The following is a 6,732-nucleotide window of genomic DNA, read 5'->3' as shown; positions in this document are numbered from 1 at the left end:
AGAGATGGATCTTAACAAAGTGTGAGAATAAATTAAACTAAAACGAAAAGTTGTTTACATTTTTAGGTGATAATTTGTTTCTCTTTAATTGCTTCTTGTATTGTTAAATTAACAAATAACGGATGAGTATAGTAGCTATATCATGAAGATGAAATGAGTGAAATACTTGTTTGTCTTGTTAATAATAAAGTAAAATGAAGACATGCATTTTTGATAATAAATAAAAATAAACTTTATATAATTATTATTATTTACATTATTATTATTTATAATATACTTTTAATAATAATAATAATAAATCAAATAATATTAAAAAAAATAATAAAAAATAAAATAGACTAAAGAAAAAACAACAACTAAAAACAAAAACTAAAAAAATATTCAATCAATAATGAAAATGATATTTATAGAATTACCATATTTAATTTTTCATAAAATAAATTAAAAACTATTAATTTTGGAAATATCTGCTTTAAATTATATAACCGTTTGGAACTTGAAATGGAAAGGGATAGGTCGGTGGCGTTATAAATAGATACGTTCTTTCACTCGTCCCGATATCAACAAACCAAACCCAATTACCGATAGCCTAACTCCCTACCCAAACATCGCCGTCCTTCGCCGGAGATTATACAGAACCATCGTTTCAGAATCAGATACACATAGCCTTGTTTGTTTCACTCTTCCACCTGTTATCAAAAAACCCAAACACTCCATGAAATTATCAACATCGCTGTAAGCTTCCATTCTTATTGTCTTTTCCATTCTTTATTTTGTTTTATTGGACATCTGTAGGGTTTTTCGCTAGTTGGTTGTCAACAATTACAGCTAGTTAACACATTAGGGTTTCGATTCAACAACCCCTAATACCTTTTTTGAGGATGTGGGTTTGTGCAGAGCTATCGTTTCCCAGTACTTAGATTTCAATGTTTAAATAAAAGCTGGATTAGGGGTTTTTGTAGTTTTGTTTTGGATTGTAAAATATTGGTCAAATTTGGTATTATTGGTTTTACAAATTTCTACTCTAGTACGATTTCAAATCTTAATTAATAGCATTTTTGAAAAGATTTATGGTATCATTAAAGCAAATACTCTACTAAACATAACAAAGCCTTAGTATATTCCATAAAGGTAGAGTTTAGATTAACGATTAATACTTTTGTTTATTATTAATTCATAATGAATCTAATTTTCATTCTTTTTGGTGACACAAAATGTGCATCTATCTGAAACAAACGCCCCTCAAGAGAAATGGTTTTGCAAACATCACAGAAACACTCTATGAAATGTGTGGTACAACATTTAGGAGTTGATCTAATAGATTAGATAGCAAAATGTTGTATTCGTATTTTTTATAATCCAGATAAATGCGATCTTGTTGCATCTGCTACATGCAACAAGATAACATGTATCTAGCACATGCAACAAGGTCACATTTATCAGGATTATATACAATCTGAATGCAATGTATTGCTATCTACTCTATTATATCACCTCCTAAAACTCTATGCACTACAAAACTTTGCTACAACCATATCAAATCCTGGAATCCTGTTTAAACAGCTTTGGTGTATAAAGTGCGTATGATTTCAACACAAAAGGCTTCAGAGACTAACCAAACCAAACTGTTATTGGTTGTGACAAGGTAATTATAATTGTAGTAAATTACATTTTTGGTCCCCGAGTTTATTTGATCTTTTCCTTGGTTGCAATTTTGGTTCTTATATTACTATTTTACAATGATTTTGGTCCCAGGTTGTCTAAGTTAACAACCTAGATGTTATTTTTTTTGAAATTAACCATTGTGCCATTGGACCAAAACTGAAAAAACAGTATACTACAGGGATCAAATTTATAATTTTCTTTTATTCACCAAAACACCTTGCGGTCGGTGCATATATAACGTTGTTAAAAACAAGAAGATTTTAACAAAATAATATATTTTAAAATTGTATGTGTGTTTTGTTTGGATATAACGTTGTTAAATAGATAATATATACATACAACATGCCATAAATAAGAACCACAATAGATGTTATTTTAATTTACTAACTAAGAAGTAAGAACATGTTTACAAAGTCAACTAAGAAGTACATGCTCTGGTATCAATTATTATCATCTAAACCATCTTCTTTTGGTGGCTATTTGATAGGATGACCGGAGCAGTGTGCAAGATATTAAACCAAATTTTACTTTGCTTATAACTCAATTTACATGCAAAATGTCTTGAAAAGCCTTTCCATATTGTTTCATGTGATTGAATCAATGTTATTTAGAAGCGATGAATGAGAACATATGGGTTGTTTCTTTTTATATCCTATTATGTCTTTGTAAGGGTAAATTTAACAAATATGTAAATATAGTTTTAACCTAGTAATTAGTGTTGCAAAAGTCGTTAGGCAGTCCCAAAGAATGCCAACAGAAAACTGTTTATTCGGTTTAGACGGGGTAGTATTCGGGGAGTACACGGATACGGTAAATTATAAAGCAATTAATTTTGGGAAAATTATCATATAGAAAATATCATAAGTTAATTAAAATTTATAACAAAATAGGTAAGTATCATAAGTTCATTAAAGGTTAAAGTGTTAAACCACTCGAAAATTGAGATTTATTTGTTAATATTAGAGTAATAAAGTGATCATCTAATCTTTGTCTTTCAAGTTAGCTATGTGTTGTTCATTGATGTTAAGTCCATCCGATTCATATTCAACTTCTTCATTCATTTCCCCTTCATCCTCTGACAAAAATTCTTCCTCATCAAGTTCTTTCAATCTAGAACTTCTTCGATTTTGTAAAGATTCGTCATCTCCCATGTTTTCACTGATCGCGTCAACTTCATCAACGATATCACATTAAACAATCCAATCTTGAGCCTCACTTATATCATTCGCTATTACTACCTCCATATTCTTTGGTTTTTTTTTTTTTTTTCATCAAATTTGCATTAAATTGCACAAAATCAAAATTGTTTAATTTAGTCGTAATTGGTCTATTTATTTTCTTTGTGTGTATCTACACAATAAAACTAAAAAAAACATTTAATAAATAATTAAATATATGATTTCTTAAATTGAATTATATAACAATTATAGACTTCTAGTAAAAAAAATAGATAATTGCTAACCCCTCCAAAAGTGCTCCAATTTCTTTCAGATCCGGACAAACTAGTTGGTGAAAGAAATTGGAGCACTTTTGAAGGGTTAATAGTTAACTATTTTTTTTTCTAGAAGTCTATAGTTATTATATAATTCAATTTAACAAATCATATATTTAATTATTTTTTACATGTTTTTTTAGTTTTATTGTGTAGGTACATACAAAAAAAAGAAATAGACTAGAAACGACTAAATTGAACACTTTTGATTTTATGCAATTTAATGCAAATTTGATGGAAAAAAACAAAAAAAGGAAAAACAAAGGATATGGAGGTACTAAAAACAAATGATGCAAGTGAGGCTCTAGATTAGATTGTTGAATATGATATCATTGATGAAGTTGATGCGATCAGCGAAGACCTCAGAGATGAATCTTTACATAATTGAAGAAGTTCTAGAGAGAACTTGATGAGGAAGAATTTGTGTTTGAGGATGAAGGGGAAGTGAATGAAGAAGTTGAATATGAATCGGATGGATTTAACATCAATGAACAACACGGAGCTAACTTGGAAGACGAAAATTAAATGTTTACTTTATTACTCTAATATTAACAAATGAATATCAATTTTTGAGTAGTTTAACACTTTAACTTTTAATGAACTTATGATATTCACCTATTTTGTTATAAATTTTAATTAACTTTTGATATTTTCTATATAGATAATTTCCCCAAAATTAATTGTTTTATAATTTACTGTATCCGAGTATTTCCTGCCTAAACCGAATACTCGCCTGTCGACTGCTCTGGGACCGCCTAATGACTTTTGCAACACTGATTTATAACATATTCTTTCACATGACATTGTACTTTCAAAACCCAAGTAATTAAGACATTGTATTTTTTCATATATTTTAATAGAGCATTGTATTTTTTTCAGTTATTTTGTAATAATATATTGTACATTAACCAATTATTACTTTGTACTTTTCATTGTAACATTTTACTTTAAAAATCCAACATATGAAGACATTGTGCTTCCATTTTTTTTTTCTGTTACAATATTTTTCTTTAAAAATTCAGATTTAACTAGATTTGGATACCAACAATAACATTATAGTTTAAATTGTTTTTGTTCTGTTAAGATACTGCATTTGATATAGACATTGTATATTGAAAATGTAACAAATTATAGCATTATACTCTTAAAAATAAAACCTATTAAGATATTGTACTTTCAAAACTTGTTTCAGTCAAGACATTGCATTTTGAAAGTCAAAAATCTAAACCATTTATTGAATTACAGTTTCAACATCAAACCTATTAAGATATTGTATTTCCAAATTTTAAGATTGTTTGATTTTGTTTACCAATTATAGCATTAAACTTTCAACTATTTTTCCTATTAAGACATTGAACTTCGGAAACTTGTTTGACTTTTGTAAATAATTAGAGCTGTATAGTTTTAAACTTTTCTTTTTCTGTCAAGACATTGTTTATTAGTCTTTTTTTTTTTTTTTTTTAAATCTAACTTTTTTTTGAAATCTGAAACCTGTTTGAATTTGGTTACTGGTTGTTATATAGCATTATATAGTTTTAATTTATTTCATAGTAAGACATTTATTTTGAAAATCTAACAAAATAGATTAATGTACATTCATACTTTCACCAAATATTAATTAGCAAATCAAAAACAAATAACATGCAACAACCTTCAATGTCATCATCCATACAACCATTACCCCTGTTGAGTTATGATTGTGTAAGCTCAAACAATAAATGTAAAATACGGAATATAATAACAATATTTAAGAACATGAAGAACAATACGAAGAACCAAGTTGTTTCTTATAAATTTCCATGTAAAGTTACAATATACGTGATAAAGACACACATGCACCTATTTATAGGAAATCAGTCCTTGTATGCAAAGGTAAATACATGCTAAGGTATGCTAGCTAGACAATGATTCTAATAAGTACCATACTCTAAATAAGACCACAAAAGATATTCTGAATAAACAAACATTATAGTAAAACTGTGGAATTCTGCCATGTCATCAATTAACTCTTGTTTATCCACGTCATCTAGATTGCTTGCCAAGTTTCCCTTCACATTAATTCCATATTCAATTTGAATATTAACTCAATCATCCTCAATGTTTCCTTTATATGGTACATCATCAACTCTCATATCAAAACATGGATCAAAATAATCTGCTTCTTATTGATCATGAAATGCAATGTTTAATTCAAAGTCCAATTTTTACCTTTACATAAATGGATGTGTTTTTCCATGTCTGATATATACTTTTATCTTTTTAACCTTACCAACATACCTAGATAGAGTCCACATACAATCCAACTGTACATAAGGCATGCAAAAGTGGTAATATATAAGCTCTTTATTGACATACCTTATTTCTTTCATCATCGTCTCAACCTTGTTAAATTAAATCTCTTCCATGTTCACATAATCCATGTGCGCCTCTTTTCCTTTTACATATTTTTTTTTTCTTCCAGGTGCTTTTGAAAAGAAAAAAAACACCATGATGGATTCACATTGTAAAAAAAAATCAACACCATTAGCACTCACATACCCTAAACAAATCCACTTTAGTTGTTGAAGTTCACATGATGATTTTGTTTCTTTCCAATACCTTGCTCTCATCGGTTGCAAACTCTTTTGAAGAAGACATGTCGAATTCAGAAGAAGAAGAGTGTTTTCTTGGGAAAAGCTGGTAAATATAGGTTAGTAATTGAATGTGTAAATCATAGCCATTATTACTAGGTTATCATTGTATGTAGGGGTTTTATTCCTCGGTTTAATCGGTTATCAGTTAATTCATTTGGTTTGGTGTAATCGTTTTTTCACCTATAAAATATTAACCAAAACTGAAGAAAATAAGGTTTGGGTAAATCATTTTTAGGTTATTTTGTTCGGTTCTCGTTTAAATCCGAATAACAAAAATCAACATTTCAAGTGTATCAAGTAACATTGGTTTGTCCAATAAAAACTTAACAAACACTATCTAGGCCGGTCATAGGTCAAAAAATACAAAAAAAAAATTTATAAAAACTATTTTTATTGTTATTATAGTGTCACCGGCTTAGACGATGACCTAGGGGTGGTGTTGTGATGTGGGTTTTGAATTTTTTTTGGCCTGAAGAAAAGTTCTCAAGTTCTCAATTTTTTTTTTGGCCTGAGAACGCGAGAACAATTATACCATCTAACCGAAATTGTTCACATATTACCTTTAAGAGTAAAATGTGAACAACTTTAATAAGTTGGATGATATATGATGTAAAAAAAGCTTAAATGTGAAGAAAATCAATAGTTCGTTATCCTCATGAGTCATTTCCTCTAATTATTAAAGCTTATCGCGACAAGACGTTTGGATCGCAAAAGGGGTAGGGAAAAGACTGATTTACCCTCGTATGCAAGGAACATGAAGTCGTGTAACCGGATTAATTTCTAACAAAATTAAATGGATAGTAACCGGATTGGGACCATAACAAATGAATTTGGAAACCATTAGCATGTTTGGTATCAATTTCTCAAAACTATGACCAAACCTGTAGAAATATGCATACCTCAGGACCAAAATTGTAATTTATTCCAAAGATATCAAATATC

General features: G+C 28.8%; 1 long non-coding RNA gene across 2 annotated transcripts; it reads left to right on the top strand.

Annotated features, from left to right (window-relative positions):
• The first annotated feature begins 524 nt into the window (after nucleotides 1-524).
• On the top strand, nucleotides 525-6,015 carry LOC111905044 (uncharacterized). Of its 2 annotated transcripts, none has more exons than XR_008231792.1 (3): nucleotides 525-735; nucleotides 1,248-1,645; nucleotides 5,619-6,015. It is a non-coding gene; the product is annotated as an uncharacterized LOC111905044 (long non-coding RNA). The 2 variants fall into 2 exon arrangements; XR_008231793.1 differs by having other exon boundaries at nucleotides 1,564-1,645; nucleotides 5,619-5,958.
• The last annotated feature ends 717 nt before the right edge of the window (nucleotides 6,016-6,732 follow it).

This window comes from Lactuca sativa, chromosome 1 (assembly GCF_002870075.4).
Source record: "Lactuca sativa cultivar Salinas chromosome 1, Lsat_Salinas_v11, whole genome shotgun sequence".
NCBI classification, from domain to species: domain Eukaryota; kingdom Viridiplantae; phylum Streptophyta; class Magnoliopsida; order Asterales; family Asteraceae; genus Lactuca; species Lactuca sativa.
The sequence above is the reverse complement of the archived record's forward strand: the minus strand, read 5'-3'. Positions and strand labels throughout refer to the sequence as shown.